General features: G+C 42.9%; 1 long non-coding RNA gene across 3 annotated transcripts in view; it reads left to right on the top strand.

The window, feature by feature from the left end:
• Positions 1–17,028, top strand: part of LOC138824776 (uncharacterized) — a 278,919-nt gene that overhangs the window by 191,839 nt on the left and 70,052 nt on the right. For all 3 annotated transcript variants that reach the window (XR_011371187.1, XR_011371186.1, XR_011371188.1), the window contains one exon: positions 14,434–14,595. This is a non-coding gene — a long non-coding RNA (uncharacterized lncRNA). The remainder of the gene's footprint in view (positions 1–14,433; positions 14,596–17,028) is intronic.

Genomic DNA, 17,028 nt, shown 5'->3' with positions numbered 1-17,028 from the left:
CTTGTGTGAGAGAAATCACTGGAACCACTGGGAGATCATCCCAGAGAAAAGATGAGAAAACTGTGACAAAGATGACTCAGATCAGAAGTTGGTCCCATAAGATTTAGTGCCAGGATGCCTGTAGATAGTGAGCAAGTAAGAAAGTGAGGGAGGGAAGGAGGGAGTGGGTGGAAAAATCAAGAGCAAGAAGGGAAGGAAGAAAAGAAGAAAGATTAGGACAGCACCAGGATTCCTATCTTGGTGAACATTGGGCTGAATCATTCCATCATCCTTGTTCTGTTGTAGGATACACCTGAAACAGAGAGTTGCTACATACCCATAACAAGTTTATCATTTTGCTCATGTAGACTTTTTTTGGGGGGGTTCAGTTGTGGGGCTTGAACCCCAGGCCTGGGCACTGTACCTGAGCCCCTTTGTGCCCAAGGCTAGTGCTCTACGACTTGAGCCACAGCACCACTTCTGGTTTTTAAATGGTTACTTGGAGATAGAATTTTATGGGGACTTTTTTGCCCAGGCTGCCTTCATCCACCATCCTTAGATCTCAGCTTCTTGAGTAGCTAGGATTACAGGTGTGAGCCACTGGTGCCTGGTTGCTCATCCAGACTTTTATGATGACCATCTTTAGAATCAAATTGAACCATAGAACATCACTAGGTTTCTTTTCTCTCACCATGATGTCTGATCTCTTGTCTTCCATTTTCCTCTGATCCATTGCTTATTAAACAAGGGTCTTGGTATCCTTCCTGTGTGCCAGCCACTGTTCCAGAGGCTGAGGATATAATGGTGAAAAGACCAAAAGAAAGAAAGAAAAAAAGAATTCCCTGTCCTCCTGGGCAGATTCTTTTCTGCCCTGTTGGAATGTCAGGTTTTTACTTGCTTGGGGCATGAGTCAGGCTCCAGCCTTCGTAACCACCACCATGTTTCCCTTAGAAGTGATTATACCAAAGAAGAAATCTCAATCCTCTGTTGTTCTTCGTTTTGTGTTTTTCCCAAAGAGCCTCATTTATGACATTCGAGACTCAGAGGCTCCCAGGAGCCTTTGATGTTGAGAATAATCTCCCTTTGACCTTGGTCCCTGGGAAGTACACAGATTTAACTTTGTGTTTGATTATTTCTCTGCTAGTAGGTAGAAATTCATCTCCAATTCTCTACAAAGAGAGGTGACTTCCATTTATTCTTCTACTAGAAAAGAATTCACTTTGGTTTTATTTATGTTAAAGGTGTTAAGTCTTCAGAAGGCCTTCGGTGGTAGTGGTGACCTGGGGTCTGGAGGCCAGGATGTCACATGTTGGGGGACCATTGACTTCGGCTGAGAAAGGCTGGGGTCATGTGGAGAACCTGGGATGAAATGTGTGCTTGTTAATAAGCTGCAGCTCCAGGCCTCACCACTGCTTCCCAAACGTGTGAAGGAAGCAAAGTGTGATGAAACTCGGGTGCCTGCTGCTGTCCCCCCCGCGCCTGATGAATTTAGAGAGCTCTTTTCTATTTCCTTTAATGTTCCTCTGGCAAGTTCCATCTCATTTCTTGCTCTAATGAGGGCATTCTTTATGCCTAAACAAAACCCCTACTGTTAGAATCAAGCCTGTTACCTCCTCTGCTCTGGGGTGCTAGGAGTCTGGGGTAAGGAGGAGAGAAGAAGGGGAGCAGAAAAGTGCCTGCTGAGGGGCTCGGGGACTGGCCATCGCCTATAGGGGGTTCCCAGCCTCTGCGGAGCCCAGTACTTCTTGCTCACTCTTCTTCCCTCCCCCAGGCTCCCATACTGTGCAAGCATGATGCATGCATGCAACATGATGCAAGGCAGCCAAGGTTGTTTGTTTCTTTGGGTTTATTGTGGTTCATTGCCTTTTGTTGTTGTTGCTGTTTCACACTGTGCTAGATGCTGACTCAGAGACGTGAATAATGGAGTGTCCAGTCAGTGCAGTGGGCGAGGATAGAAAGCTGCCTTACCACTAGCAGAAGCTGTAAAGAACTATGGCGAGACAGGAAGGGAGAGCAATTAATTCCTCTGGGCCGTGTAAAGCAAGGTCTGGCAAGGAGGTGACGTGTGAATTAGGACTTTAAGGACGAGTGGATTTTCTAGGGAGGCTGGGGTGGAGTGTTAATGCAGGTCCAGAGAATGGGAACAAGAGCAGCACGGGAGTACAGTGCCAGTGACATTCAGGAACACCGATGAGTCCAGAAGCTAGTGGAACATCTCCATACCGGTTGGACAGAAGGAGCCAGGTCTCTGAATACAGGTTTGAATGCTGGGCTGCAAAGTGGAATTGGATTTTATGTTTCGAGGGAAATCAAGAGTCTTTAAGCAGTGGAGAAATGGAACAGATTTTAGTTCGAGAGGTTCTTCTGTGGTGGGAAAACCAAGGCCATCGCAGAGACAGAGAGCCTGTTTGAGAGGTTGGTATGATACTGCAGGGGTATGATACAAGCAGTGATGAGGGCCTGGCCTAGGACCACATCCCTGGAATTTCCTGGAGAGGCCTCAAGAGCTGGCTACCTACAAACTGCTAACTGGAATGGTGCTGCCGGCCTTGTGACGGAGCAAGTCCATCTTGAATGTGTACAAAGACGTTTTTAACAGTAGGCAACGTTTGTTTTACTCATTGAGCAGTGAGCACCTATAGCGGGGCCATATCTGGTACATACCTCATGAAGCACTTTCACCCAGACTTCCCAAACCCACAGAATCTTCAACCCCTGCCTCCTAAATTCCTCTATTTTCTGCTCTGTGTCTATAACAGAGCTCTGGGCTAGAGCACCATCTAACATAAGTTAACTACAGGCTCAAATGCATGACAGCCACTGGGAAGAGCGTGTGTTCACGTGTGCTTTATCTTTCTGACCTTGGCAGACACTGTCTGGCTGGAGAGGTTGTGGGGCCCAGTGTGTAGCAGTAATAGTCTTTAGTAATAAAAGGGCTAAACGGTGACTGGCTACAAGATGGAGTTACTCTGGCTGAGAGTCAGAGGACCAGGCCCAGCACAACCTTCCTCCTGAGTCCCATCCTCTTTACCCAACCATCTGCCAGTTGTTTCTTGCTAAGTATCTAGTAGACATCTCAAATGTAGCAGGTCCTAGACAGAAGTCTCAGCTTTCCCGTCCACCCTTGTTTCCTTGATTGGTGGAAGATGCTCAGTACAGTTGCCCTGGACAGTTTTCTTTTATATCTTCTGTTTAGCCCATCATAAAATCCCGCTGGCTCTCCCTCCCCTCTCTCCCCACATGTATCTCTTTCTTTGCCTTCTGGCCTTTTTGCTTTTTGTAAATACCCAAAGCACCCAGAGCTTTCCTTTATACTCTGCCCTGCAGGGCTTTTCTCGTGCATCCCCAGACTCCCCTGATCTCTCCTTTAACCACCCAATACCCTCCCTCAGCCCTCACTCTACCCTGCATCTTCCTCCACTTCCTCAAGGTTTTTTATTTTCTGTATACTTATAATAACATAAATTTTGTACTTATTTAATGTGTTGCTTATTGCCCCTCTTCCTTTAATCAAATACAAGTCTGCAGGAATAGAGTTTATTACTGTGTCTTGACTCACTTAGAGAAGTGTCTGGCATAGAAGACTCGATATTGAATAAAAGAATGGGTCTGGAAGTGGCTCTTGGCTTAAATGGTAGAGGGCTAGCCTTGAGCTGAAGAGCTGAGGGACAGTGCCCAGGGTTCAAGCCGCATGACCTACCAAAAAAGACAAAAATAGGGCTGGGTGCCACGCCTGTAATCCTGGAGTTATAACAAGACAGACATAAACTCCTCCCCACTGGGCACCAGTGGCTCATGTCTGTAATCCTAGCTACTCAGTAGGCAGAGATCTTCAGATCATGGTTCATAGCCAGCCCAGGCAGGAAAGTCTATGAGAATTATTTCCAATTAGCCACCAGAAGACTGAAAGTGGCACTGTGGTTCAAGGTGGTAGAGCTCTAGCCTTGAGAAAAGATCAGGGATGGTGCCCAGGTGGTGAGTTCAAGCCCCATGATTGACCAAAAAAAAAAAAAAAAGAACAGGGGAACAAAAGAAGGAATGAATGGGAAGTTTGTTGTAAGGATGACAGTAGGCTAGCAGAATAGAAATATCATCTCTTGCCATCCTATTAGCTACCAAGGAGAAGAGAAAGGAGTAAAGAATGCGTCTGGGACCCTTGCCTTGGGTTGATACCTTTGTTTGACGTGGGAAAATCAGGAAAAGAAATATAGTTGAGAGAAATGAATGAATTCTTCTGAGGTCACATTGAGTCTAAATGCTTAGACAATAACCAAATTTAGTTACTTGGTGTTTGACTTTTGCAAAGTAGAGAAGTCAGGCTGAATTAGAATTTTGATAGAGTAGATGGGATATCCCCCAGAAAGACCAAAAAAAAAAAAAATGGAAGGGAGAAGGAGAAAGAGACCCAGGGAATGGTGCCGTCTTTATTATGGACATACCCTGGGAGAGCCATCAGGTGCTAGTCACAGTTGTATACTTTTGTCAGAGGCTGGATAAATGAACAGGTATATGAAGAGGCCTAGTGTTTTCCAATGTTCCCTTGTCACAAACCTCTTGAATCCTACCTCCAGCATCTACTCCAGTCTTTGTGGTGACTCTCCCATCATGATGGCAGACAGCAGAGCCCTGGCCTAGAGCATTAAAAGCACCAACTGAGTTGTCAGAAAGGCAGCCTTGCCTGTATCATTTGCATTTCATATCCCATGATCCCTCGGAGACTATTTGCTGTAAGCCTTCAGATTCCAATTTCTCAACACAGCCAGAGATCAGTTAAATGAATTTTGCATGTTTACATGAGTGGATGATACTTGTTTCAGCAAATGACTTTTTAAGGAACTTCAAACAAAGAGCTATTTTTTTTCCTTTCTGCTGCTCATTATTTTATTTTATTATTACTATTATTATTATTTTTGGTAAGAAATTTCTCAGGATAAAGGCACCAAATGTATATCAGAGTTCTCTATTAGCTAGAAAAACCAGGGTTGACAGGAAGAACTGATTTGGGCTCGCATTTAAAAGTTCCCTCTGCTGAGAGCCACCATTCCTGGTAAAGGCTGGTAGTTGGCTGTGTTCACAGGATCTGTGAGGATCCTGTGAAACTGTACTTTTATTTTCTTCTTTTGAAAACTTTTTTTTGCCCTTAAAAATATTTTTAAGTAGTTGTCCAAAGGGGTTTCAATTTAACAAATCAGTTTTGAAGTAAAGGCATCTTGATCATCTTTCCCAATCCCATCATATCAAGTTTTCATTTTACATATGCACATTGAATATATACATTGACTGTGTTTTCCCACCTTCCCTCTCTCTGCTCATCTGCCCTGTCCCTCGGCCTCTCCCTTGATAACATATCAGCTTCCTGGTATTTGTCTTGTTAAACTGCTCATCTGGTATTCAGAAGAGTTTAAACCATTGGAGGCCTCCTCTGAGTATACCATACTTTAGCCAATTTGTGCATATGTGCATATGACCTGTGTATGTTTTCATATATGTTTATGATTTAAATCTAAATTCCCATGTGAGAGAAAAATGTGCTTTTTAAAAAATTATCCTCAAAGAATTATCCAAAACAACGTAGCATGTCTGTTTATGTGTATAGTGCGTCTTGATCAATTCATGACTCTCCTCCTCCTCTGCCCCATCCCCAGTCATCTCCTCCATTTCCAAGTATGTATGTTGAGTATTATGATTATATTTTCCCCTACTTCTCTATTCATTTATCCCACCCCCTCCCTTCAGTCAAGACATGTTTTAACTCCCTGGTATTCATCTAATTAACTGTCTGTGCATTGTTCAAAGGGCTATCTCATGGATCTCATCCCTGAGTATATAATACTTTAGTAAGTTTGATCATGTACATATACCTACAGTCCTGTATTTGTTTTCATATGTTTAATATCTACATATGAGAGAAAACATCCAATCTTCATCTCTCTGAGCCTGGCTTACTTCACTCAATATGACTTTTCCAGGATTATTCATTTTCCTATAAATGACATGTAATTCTTCCTGATGAATGAATAATATATATGTGTACATATCTATATCCATAAAAATGTGATTTTATACATATATGAATGCATGCAATTTATAATAATCCCATTTTATATAGCAAATATTTATGTATGTATATGTATATTTAGTATATAATATACAATACATGTTTTTATATATAATATGTATAGCTATTATATATAGATAGATAGATAGAAATACACACATATCACCCTATTGAATGGTAAGAGGTATTTTTTGATTCATCTGAAAGGATTTGTGATTATGGTAATTGACTATATTTACATGCCAGGTGCTGGTGGTTCATACCTGTAATCATAGCTGCTCAAGAGACTGACACGTGACCATCAGAGTTCAAAGCCAGCCTGGGCAGGAAAGTCAGTAAGATTCTTATCTCCAGTTAACCAGCAAAAAGCTGGATGTGGAGCTGTGGCTCAAGTTGTAGGGTACCCACCTTGAGTGAGAAAACTAAGCATGGGCAGAGTCTTGAGTTCAAGGCCCCAAACTGGCACAATAAAAATGGATATAATTTACAGATAATATGCTCTGGTTTTCAAAAAAAAATGCTGTGCTATCTGCCAAGAAAATTGGGAGTCCTCTTGTCTCTGTTACTTAACTCTTTCCAATTCTTGTTTCAGTCAAATATGTTTTGTAAAATGATGTGTGGCTATGCCTGTGTTGTCCTGGAGCTTTTGGAGGGTATTTATCTGCTAGAATGAAAACATCTATCAAAATACAAAGGAGGGGAGGAACAAGGAAAATATAACACAGTGGTACATACATTGCTCATACATTGCTCAGAGCAATGCAAAAATAAACAGTGCAGCAGATCAAGGTGAAAATATCACTGGTGAAAGATGCGTAGAAGTGGTGTCAAGCCACCCAGAACATGGTGTGGTAGTTCTTTGTCTTGAGCCTGAAATAACTTGCATTAAAAAAAATCAACTGTTAGTAAAAATAGGAGAAGGCTGTTTCAGACCAAAAAGGGCTCAAAATAGGGGTGTAATGGTCTTTCACCATGTGGGCTGAGGGAGAGAGCAGACGTGGGAGTCTGCAGTGTACCCAGACCATTTCTGCCTTGGCAAAGGATTTGGAAGAACCCCAGGAAAAGAGAGGATGGGCAGTGGTAGCACCTGACCAAGGGCTCGAAGAGTAAATGTCAGCACCTCGTTTTGCCTCGCCTGTGACTCCACAGGAGATGTCTAAGTTGACTGGGGTCCGTGTTCAGAATGGGGTGAGGGAGATGTCACTCTTCCCCTTTATGGGACAGGGAGTGTTCTCCTTCCCCACCCCAGGGTTCTCAGGGTGCAGGTTGGTTCTGGGCATATGATGAGCTTCTGAGACAGAGATGCCTTCCAGGTGTCCCGGCCACCCTGGCACGGGCTGCTGCTCTGTCTCCATGTGTTCCATCAAGTTGATTCATCCCAGGCTTCCATTCCACTCTACTCTTTGCCCTTCTTCCCTACAGATCCAGAATCTCACCCCCATTGTCGACTCCAGGGGTACATTAGCCACACAGATATTGAGCTTTCTAGATCTTCTGCAAATGCCTGAATTTCTTTGCAGGAACTGGAGCATCAGGGAGATGAAATATTTATGTTTACCTAACCAGCACATTTGAAAATCTCAGATCCACTCACATTACTTCTAAACTAAATATTCAATAGTTGCTTGTTGTGCGGCAGAGGGTCGAGCTGGAAGCTGAGCTGTTATGGTCAACAGAACAGAATTACTCGTGTCCTCCAAAAGTTTAGATGGTAGTAAGTTGGGAAAATCAGTAAAGAGTTTTAGATAGCTTTAGACAGGATGATGAAAGGATTGAAAAATGAGGCAATGGTACCATCCCTACCTCTTGTCCTTTCTCCTCCCCTTCCTCCCTTCCTTCTTTCCTCCCTTCCTTCCTTCCTCCCTTCCTTCCTTCCTCCCTTCCTCCCTTCTTCTTTCCTTCCTTCCTTCCTTCCTTCCTTCCTTCCTTCCTTCCTTCCTTCCTCCCTCCCTCCCTCCCTCTCTCCCTCTCTCTCTCTCTTTCTCTTTCTTTCTTTCTTTCTTTCTTTCTTTCTTTCTTTCTTTCTTTCTTTCTTTCTTTCTTTCTTTCTTTCTTTTCCTTTCTTCCTCTTTCCTTTCTATCTTATCTCTCTGTATTAACAATGCTTTATTTTTATTGTATTACTTTAAATTTTGATAAAATTTCTTGAAAAGAGCTTCATTATTCCTTTTATTGGCTTATATTAATTGAAAAAATGATTTTTATCACGTCACTTCCATATATGCATAATGTATTTTGAACATATCTATACACCCTACTTTTTTCTTAACGCCCCTTTTAGATGGTAATGGGTATTATTGTATTACCTTCATACATGTATATAATGAATTTCTATTACACTCACCTTTCATCTCTTTTGCCCTCTCTACTCCCACTATTATCCTCCTACAGTTTCCCTGTTACAGTCAGATCATTACTCTAGGTTTAGATCTGCATATGACAGAAAACCTATGACATTTGGCTTTCTTTATGTTTTATTTCCCTGAAGAGAATGATGTCTAGTTCCTTCGTTTTCGTGAAAATGTCATGATTTCATTCTTCTTTATGGCTGAATAATACTCCATTTTATATGTAGGTATAAATATACAAATACATGTACCACATTTTCTTTATCCATTTTTTGGTGGTTGGGCACCTAAGCTGATTCCCTCATTTGGCTTTTGTGAACAGTGCTGCTAAGAACATGGGTATGTAGGTATCTCTGTTGTATGCTGGCTTATGTTCTTCTGAAGGGTGTGTGACCGGGAGTAGGATACCAATTCCATAAAAATCAAAGTGGCCTAAATATCTTAATGTTGGACCTGTGGCTTTGGAAGAAACCCAGGAACACGCAGGGAAATCACCAGAAGACACAGGCATAGCAGCAGTCTTTGATGTCTAGGACCTGATTTCATTTGTCTGTGAGGATCAGCCCCGCCTCTGCTCATGATGTATGCGCTGTGCCTCCCTTTCCCTTTAAGCTGGTGTCTCTTAGACTTTTTTCTAGACACAGTTCTGGCAAATGCATCTTGTGACTTGTAAAGCCCCATTTGCATGTTTTAGCTTGGGGTTAGAGGTCCTTCCTGATCAATACTCGAAGCCCTCATTCTCTTGAGCTGTCACTAAGCCTCTCTTCTTACAGTTTGCCTCCTCCTCTGCTTTCCTATGCAGGGTAATGGAGGAAATGGTGAGGGCACTGTCTAGCATCCACCTTGATATAAGTATATAAACATATATACTTAAAGAAGTTTAATTCCTTTGCTAGGATGGGATTTGCTGAAGAATGGAGTCTCTGCTCTAAAAACCAAATAACCTTCCTATCATCCTCAATGATTGTCAACCCGAGTTAACTTAATCTCCTTCATATAGAGCTACTCTGGCCTGGGTTGATGCCTGTAATCCCAGCTACACAGGAGGTAGAGATCTGGAGGATTATGGTTTGAGGCTTGACTGGTCAAAAAGTTTGTGAAAGCTTCATCTCAGCCAGTAGCTGGGGTACAATTACTCATGTCATCCCCACTACAGCAGGAAGTATAACTAGGGAGACTGTGGCTCAGGTCAGTGTAGGATAAAACCAACAACACATGAGAGTTTATTTCACAACTAACTATAGCAAAAAGGGAGAGCCTGCCTCGCAAGCAAGAATCCATGAGTTTGAGAAGTGCCATATAGAATTAGAGGTTCTAAAAGCAGCCCCAGCTATACACTGCATAGTTCCTCAGAGCCCGTGTGGTACAAGGTTGATCCTGTATCAGGATGTGTTGGAATCCTTGAGAACTGGGAGGAGAGGGTGGTACCCAGGACCCTTCCTCTTTCTTTTTGATCTCTGGCCATGGGGTGAGGGGTTTTGCTCCATGGTGTACTTTCACTACAATCATCAGCCTTCCCACACGCGGCAACACTATGAGGCAAGTGATCATTGACTAGAAGCTTCAAAATTGCTAATCCAAACCAAAACAGCCCTTCTCCTTGTAAGTTGATTATCTCAGGCATTTCAATTCATGAGTGATGGACAGCTGATGAACATGTGTGACGCTAAGTGCTTTAAGAGATAGCCTGGACATTTTTATTCTGGCTTAACCTCAGATTAACAGACAAAGCCTTAATCCTCAGCGTCTTAATATGGTAGTATAGGCCTTGCATATTCATGACAGTAGTGGGGAAAATCGATTGACAGATTGCTCCCACCAGATGTTTACAAGACAAGGCTGCGTTCTACTTTAAAGTCTGGCTAAAGACTAAAAGCTAGACTTAAGTGTAAAGCCACTTGCTGGATCTTCTAGATCAGGAGACGTGTTGGAGACTTCATCTCCCCCGTATAGAACTTCCATGTGGACACCTCTTGGGGTTCTGTTTAATGGACAAGGAGTGTAACACACATGCAAGTGAGTGCCTCTCATGGTGGAAAAGGACTAGGGGGTTGGAACAGAGGAAGAAAGTGGGAAAAGGAGAGTCCCTCTTTGTTTTCTATGAAATAGAGCTCAGCTATTATGGAAGAGGAAGCATGGAGAAACACATCTATATTTGAATCATCATTCCAAGAAGGAAAGTTGGAGCAGGGGGTAGCTACTAGTCCTTTTGTGTAATAAACCATCAGGAGATCTATTCTTTTATTTTTCTTAGAGTGTTCCACAGTTCATCTAGGGAGGTGAATCATCTTTACAAAAATGACTATAGGTAATGTGCCTTAGCTATGAATGCTGGTCCTGGTACTGACCAGCAAAGTGGGAGGTCCATGGGTATTGAAGAAGTCAACCAGGGCTTCTTGGAGGAAGGGGAATTTGTTGTGAAGGGGAGAGAGAGAGAGAGAGAGAGAGAGAGAGAGAGAGAGAGAGAGAGAGAGAGAGAGAGAGAGAGAGAGAGAGAGAGAGGGAGAGAGAGAGAGAGAGGAGAGACAGAGACAGAGACAGAGACAGAGAGCCAGAGAGAGACAAAGAGAGACAGAGACAGAGAGCCAGAGAGAGACAAAGAGAGACAGAGACAGACAGAGAGACAGAGAGGGAGAGTTTGATAAAGGGGAGAAGCTTCCGGGCGCCAGTGGCTCATGCTTATAATCCTAGCTACTCAGGAGGCTGAGATCTGAGAATCGCAGTTCAAAGCCAGCCCAAGTAGGAAAGTCTGTGAGACTCTTATCTCCAATAAACTTCTCAGAAAATCAGAAGTGGCGCTGTGGCTCAAGTGGTAGAGCTGAAGAGCTCTACCTTGAGCTGAAGAGCTGAGGGACAGTGTTCAGGCCCAGAGTTTAAGCCCCATGAGGGACTAAATAAATAAATAAATAAATAAATAAATAAATAAATAAATAAATAAATAAATAAATAAATAAATAAATAAATGGGGGACCCATGCAGAGGTTCTGTGCCAATACTACAAATCTCAAATTTCCCAAAGAGACTTGAACAGCCCAGGCCTTGGACCTGCTGAATGTGATGGAACAGATGCCCTGTAGATACTGAGGTGATAACATGGCAAGCTCTTGTCAGTGGTAGAGTGAAAGAGAATAGCACCTGCAGGTACATAGCATTCTGCTCCTCTAAACTGGACAGGAGACTCTTCTCCCTGGGCCCATCTCCCCTCTGCATGGCTTCAGCCTCCCCTGCGGGACAGCAAACAGACTGCCAGTCAGGGGCTTTACAGCACTGCCTGTCTTTATTTATTAAAAATTTTTTTCATTGTGAGAGGAGGCAGTCCCCAGAGGAAAGATGCTGAGTTCCTGTCAATTGAGGATCCTGATTAGCTTCTCCTTATAAAGCACCTCTTGAACTAATTAATGAACTTACAGTGAAACCTGGGCTCTTGTTCAAATGCCACTCAAATGGAAATGGTTTATAGGAAGAACTTTTAAGTTACACACACACACACACACACACACACACACACACACACTCAAAGTAGCCTTGTTTCTCCACTGAGGATGCTGGGGGCAGGTCAGGGCTTTTACTGATGGACCAACAAAATGGTTCCTCATCTTTGAGGCCATGGCCCCAGCCCTTTCATCTGCTCTCCTTCTCTTCATTGCTCAAGTCCTTTGTGCTGCCCACAGGATGAGGACAGGTGGCTCCTGGGTTTCTTTCTGCAGCATTCCAGCGGGCTGCTCTCCTGACTCAGCGGCCTAGATCAGGTCTGGCACGTGGATGTGAACTGATTGAGGTGGTTATGCCTGGTCGATTGCATCTGTGGTCTGCTCAAGAAAGGATGTAGAGTTTCTGTGAGGTCCCAGGGAAGGAGAGGACAGGCACTGTTAACTGCCTGCGGGGCATATTGGAAAGGAAATTCAGGCATATATTTGCCACTCTGGCTGAGAAGTCCGTATTTCTAGAGCAATTCTGCAAAGATTGCAGGCTTCCAGTGGTCAAAACTTCCCTCCTGTTTTTTTGGTATATTACTATATTATGTGTGTGTGTGTGTGTGTGTGTGTGTGTGTGTGTGTGTGTGTGTGTGTGTGTGTGTGTGTGTGTGTGTATTGCTACATTAAAGGTACTGGATCATATATAACACATTTTACATACATAACATATAAATGAATTGTGGTCCTATTATGTATACTTGTATTGCTGGAATGGCAGGTGGGTAGCAATGTGCCCAGATTTTTATTTGTTGAGATGGGCTCTCATGAACTTTTGGGCTAGGCTGGCCTCAAACCACAATTCTCTTGCGTCTCTTCCTCCCTAGTGGCTAGATTGACAGACATGAATCAATGTGTTTGGCTATGTAGAGCCTCTGGAAGAAGACTTTATATATTATATATCTATAATTATAATCTATAACCATATATCTGTTTAGAAGATGTGAATGTATGTGCGCCTTGCTTTCTAGGCTTGCTGAGATTTCTCGTGGAAACCAGAGCAGAGACAGGTTTACCAAGGCAGTGGGCTCCAAGGGCTAGTGACTTTGATTAAGGGAGTCAGTGGTACCCAGGGAAAGCGCTGAGAATTTCTCTCACTCTGCATTCTTTTCATGCGAAGTCTGCCGCAAAAAAAGTCTAGACCACAATGGAACAGACGGAGGAACGAAACAGCCACAGAGTAGAGGATACTGGAGTAAAAAGGGAGGAAGAAGCCCGGCAGGAATATTCAGTGGCTGGCCTGGAGAACAGGAGGCTCATGGTTACCTCCTGAAAGGGTTGTGTGTCAGGACTGTTAGATTTTACCCCTGTTCCTTCCACAGCTCTGCAGCCATGCTAGGTGAGGGAATGTGGCTTGGTGACCTGCTATCTATGTCCCCACCGACCCCCTGTCCCTCCCTGCAGGGCTTCCTTGAGCTGGGCCCAGCCCGCATGTCTCTCAGTGACACCCTGACTTACGTGAATCAGGGAAATGTGTTCAAAATTAATCATTTTCTAGTTATTCAGCCTTCCAGGGCTTTGGCCAAATTAAAAAAGAAATATGTGTGTGGAAAATGTATTAGCTTCAGCCGTCAAACTTTTTTGGCAGAAATATTAAAAATGCAGGCAAAATTTTCCATTAGGACACCAGCTGTCCATATTTCTTGATGAGATCTTATTATTGTACCTGAGGTGCAGGCTTGTACTTCAGCAGCAATTGTCTGCCTTTGTGCTTCAGATCTCAGTGAAAAATCTCAAATGTCAAAATGTGTGTCACTCTCTAAATACAATTCTCCACCCAAGCATGGGAGGCCCGTTGCCGCTGAGCCACTGGCTGTCATGGCTGACAGGCATACCGATGACTTGAATGAGCGGGCTGATGAAGACGGGAGAAAGTGGGAATACTTCCCCGGGCCCGAGACTGGAGATTTGTGTCTGGCAGTGTTGAATTTTTCTTAGTTCCTCTTGTACCATCTGCAATAAAGTCACCCAGATTAGAGCTCCTCTCTGTAACTTATCCTCATCCTAGTGCGTCTCATTTATTCTAGGATCCACAGGAGATTTTTGGGGGCCCATTTTAAAGATGACAATTCCATTTTGACATGTGTATGTGTGATACTTGATGACAACTCATATTTGTGACACAGAAAAGTCACTCAATAACAAAACTATTAAGTGACTGTATTGTGTATACATGTCAATAGCATACAGCAATCTCATTTCCATTGATAAATGTTCCATAGCATTGCTCAATCTCCATTGCTGGGCTGGTAGATTGTGTTCTTCAGTGAAAAGAGACCACATTCGGACATTTGGGTTCAAATCCATCTATTTTAAATCTCAAACTATTTGTATAGCCTAGGGACACCTTAGGAAGTTTTTTTTTTTTTTTTAGTCTTGCTTTTCTCTATTATAAAGTGGGAAAAGAATATTTTACATGGAATAGAATTCTCTGGCACCTCTTGAGATCATAGAAATCTTTTGTTTTTTTATAGAGAAGAAGATTCAAGATATAATGCCTATGAAAAAGTTAGCATGCCAACTAGAATGTAACCATTGTTCAATGGATTCTAATTCCCCTTCTTTGCCTGTTCAGTATTTTTAGGGAATAAACTACTATACATTAGTGAACATTAAAGTAAATGACTCTTCTTATGAGATATAAAGTGGATCTGGTCAGAAAGTTGGATAAATCAGCCATGGAAATGATGATGAACAAGAGCGAGACATTTGCATCTGCTTCCAGCAACAAAGCCAGGTAATCACTCCACTTGTTTCTTCCTTCTGCCTAGCTAGGTAGCACTTCGTTGAATTTCATCTCATTGTTCCTGGATTCACCCAGAACAGATGTAGCAGCTACTCCAGGAAATGTGCAATTTCTAGTTTCTAAAGCAATGATACCATTTCATATCCTTACACAGAGGCAAGGTTGCTATTCAAGCATAGTAAACTACATTGCCTTCCTTTCTGGTGTGTGCACAATCCAGCCAATAATACATCTGTGGGTTCTGTGCTTGATATCTTAAGCCAAAGAGAAAAGTAAATAATATTCAAGGAACTTATCAACCAAGTGTGTAACCATTTTGCACAATTCATGGTTTTATTTAATGAGCTTCAGTACCATAGTATGAGAGTTGTTCCCAAAGGGCCTCAATCAACTAGGCTATTGAACAGAAATGCAGAATGTAAATTGGTTTTTAACTAAAATCATACTGCTATTACTTTTTTATGGAACCCATAATTTCTGCTAGAGAGCAGGCATATAGAAAACTGTTATTATGGAAATGCCTTCAGGATTTGACCAACTGCATTTGGATGGCGAATGAATACTTTGTGGTTGATTTGTATGCTACCACTGGCTGTGTAGGGCTAAATTTGTGCCATGTGGTTCTAATAATACAGCCCTTATTCCTTTGTGGGTTCCATGCACTGTCTTTCAACTCCATTATGATCATTTTTACTTATTTATAAGTTCACAAGGAAGATGTTTCCTTTTGATTACAACCCTGGAAGAATGGTGAAGTGTTTGTTTCTCACACAAACAAATGTAGAAGAGGACAGGTGAACCACAGAGCATTTTTCACCTGGTTGCCAAAAGGAAGTAATAATTTCAGGATGAGTTTTCTCATCTTTTATACTTCCCCAAGGCTGTTCTGGACTTAGGAAGTCACAAGGGAGTGGGGTTTCTTGATTCCAGATGTTGCTTTGTGCCAATAATTCTAAATTCTCAAAGCTCCAGAGGCATGGTTTGATCTGCCTGCTGGCCATTTTCACCTGGAGGTCTCTGACTCAGTGGTGTAGTTAAATGAAGTGAAGTGGCTTCTGCTGTGCCGGTGGGCACTCTCCCATGCCAGCCACACAGTACAGTCCGCACTGAACAAAGGAATGTGGACTTTTAACACAGCGGTGGCAGCAGCACGATTGATAAGCAAGCAGGACAGGGAGCAGGTGAGGAAAGCTATGTTTGATTTGTGACGTCTCTTGCAGCATGTTGCTTATTGTAGAAAGGCATTTGTAACGAATGAACGTTTGCCCCCTTCAAGGCCTAATTGTAAAACTGGAAAGCAGTGTGGTCCATTGGCCAGAGGACATGTTAGCCATTGTAGGTTTATGATATGACTGTGACGTTAGATTTTAGTTACTGACTTTATCTCAGGTATAAAATGTGACCAATACCATCTAGCTGGCCAAGTTGTGAAGTGAATGACTTATGATTTCTTAAGTAGATAATGTGCCTAAAACACTGGCTGGTACTTAACGGAAACTTGCTAAATGACTGATACGCTCCTGCTGTTTCCAACTTGTCTGTATTTGGCTTCATAAGGTACGGATACCTGATTTCATCCCAGTGGGTGAGAGAGGATTGTGATTTCCATTTTGAAAGTGAGAAAACAGACTCAAGGACCCCAAGTTGCAGATGGGAGCTACAATTAGGAACTGGAGAATTTTGAAACAGTACTAAGATTTGAACTCGGGCCTTGTGCTTGCTAGGAATATGTTTTACCACTTGAGCCATGCCTCCAGCCTCTTTTTGCTTTTGGTGGTTCTTTCAGCCTAGACATGATCCTCCTATTTATACTTCCTACATAGCTTGCCCACTTTTTTTTTTTTTTTTTTGTCGGTCATGGGGCTTGAACTCCGGGCCTGGGCGCTGTCCCTCAGCTCTTCAGCTCAAGGCGAGCGCTCTACCACTTGAGCTACAGCGCCACTTCCGGTTTTCTGGTGGTTTATTGGAGATAGGAGTCTCACGGTCTCTCCTGCCCCGGCTGGCTTTGAACCTCGATCCTCAGATCTCAGCCTCCTGAGTAGCTAGGATTACAGGTGTGAGCCACCAGCGCCCGGCTTGCCCACTTTTTTTATTGGTTGAGATGGAGGTATCATGAACCTTTTGTCCAGGCTGGCTTTGAACCACAGTCTCCCTGAGTAGCAAGGAGGAGGTAGGAGTCACACAATGGAGTGAACTGGATTTTATCTGACAACTCCTTTGCTCATTCTACTAGAGATTGTGGGCCCAACACACACAAAAAAGTAGCACTTGGATTCTATGCCCCAGGCAGATCAGTGTTTGGTTTTCTCCCTCTACTTTTAAAGATCCTTCAAAATGCTTTGTGCTGTATTTCTCATGTGGAACACATTGGTTTGTAGTTATGAATAGGTTTAATTTCCAGGACAGTTTCTGGCAGGACAGTTT

Source organism: Dipodomys merriami, unplaced genomic scaffold (genome assembly GCF_024711535.1).
Source record: "Dipodomys merriami isolate MVZ:Mamm:240054 unplaced genomic scaffold, mDipMer1.0.p SCAF_13, whole genome shotgun sequence".
Taxonomy (NCBI): Eukaryota; Metazoa; Chordata; class Mammalia; order Rodentia; family Heteromyidae; genus Dipodomys; species Dipodomys merriami.
Note: the sequence above shows the minus strand (reverse complement) of the source record. Positions and strands in the feature narration are given on the sequence as shown.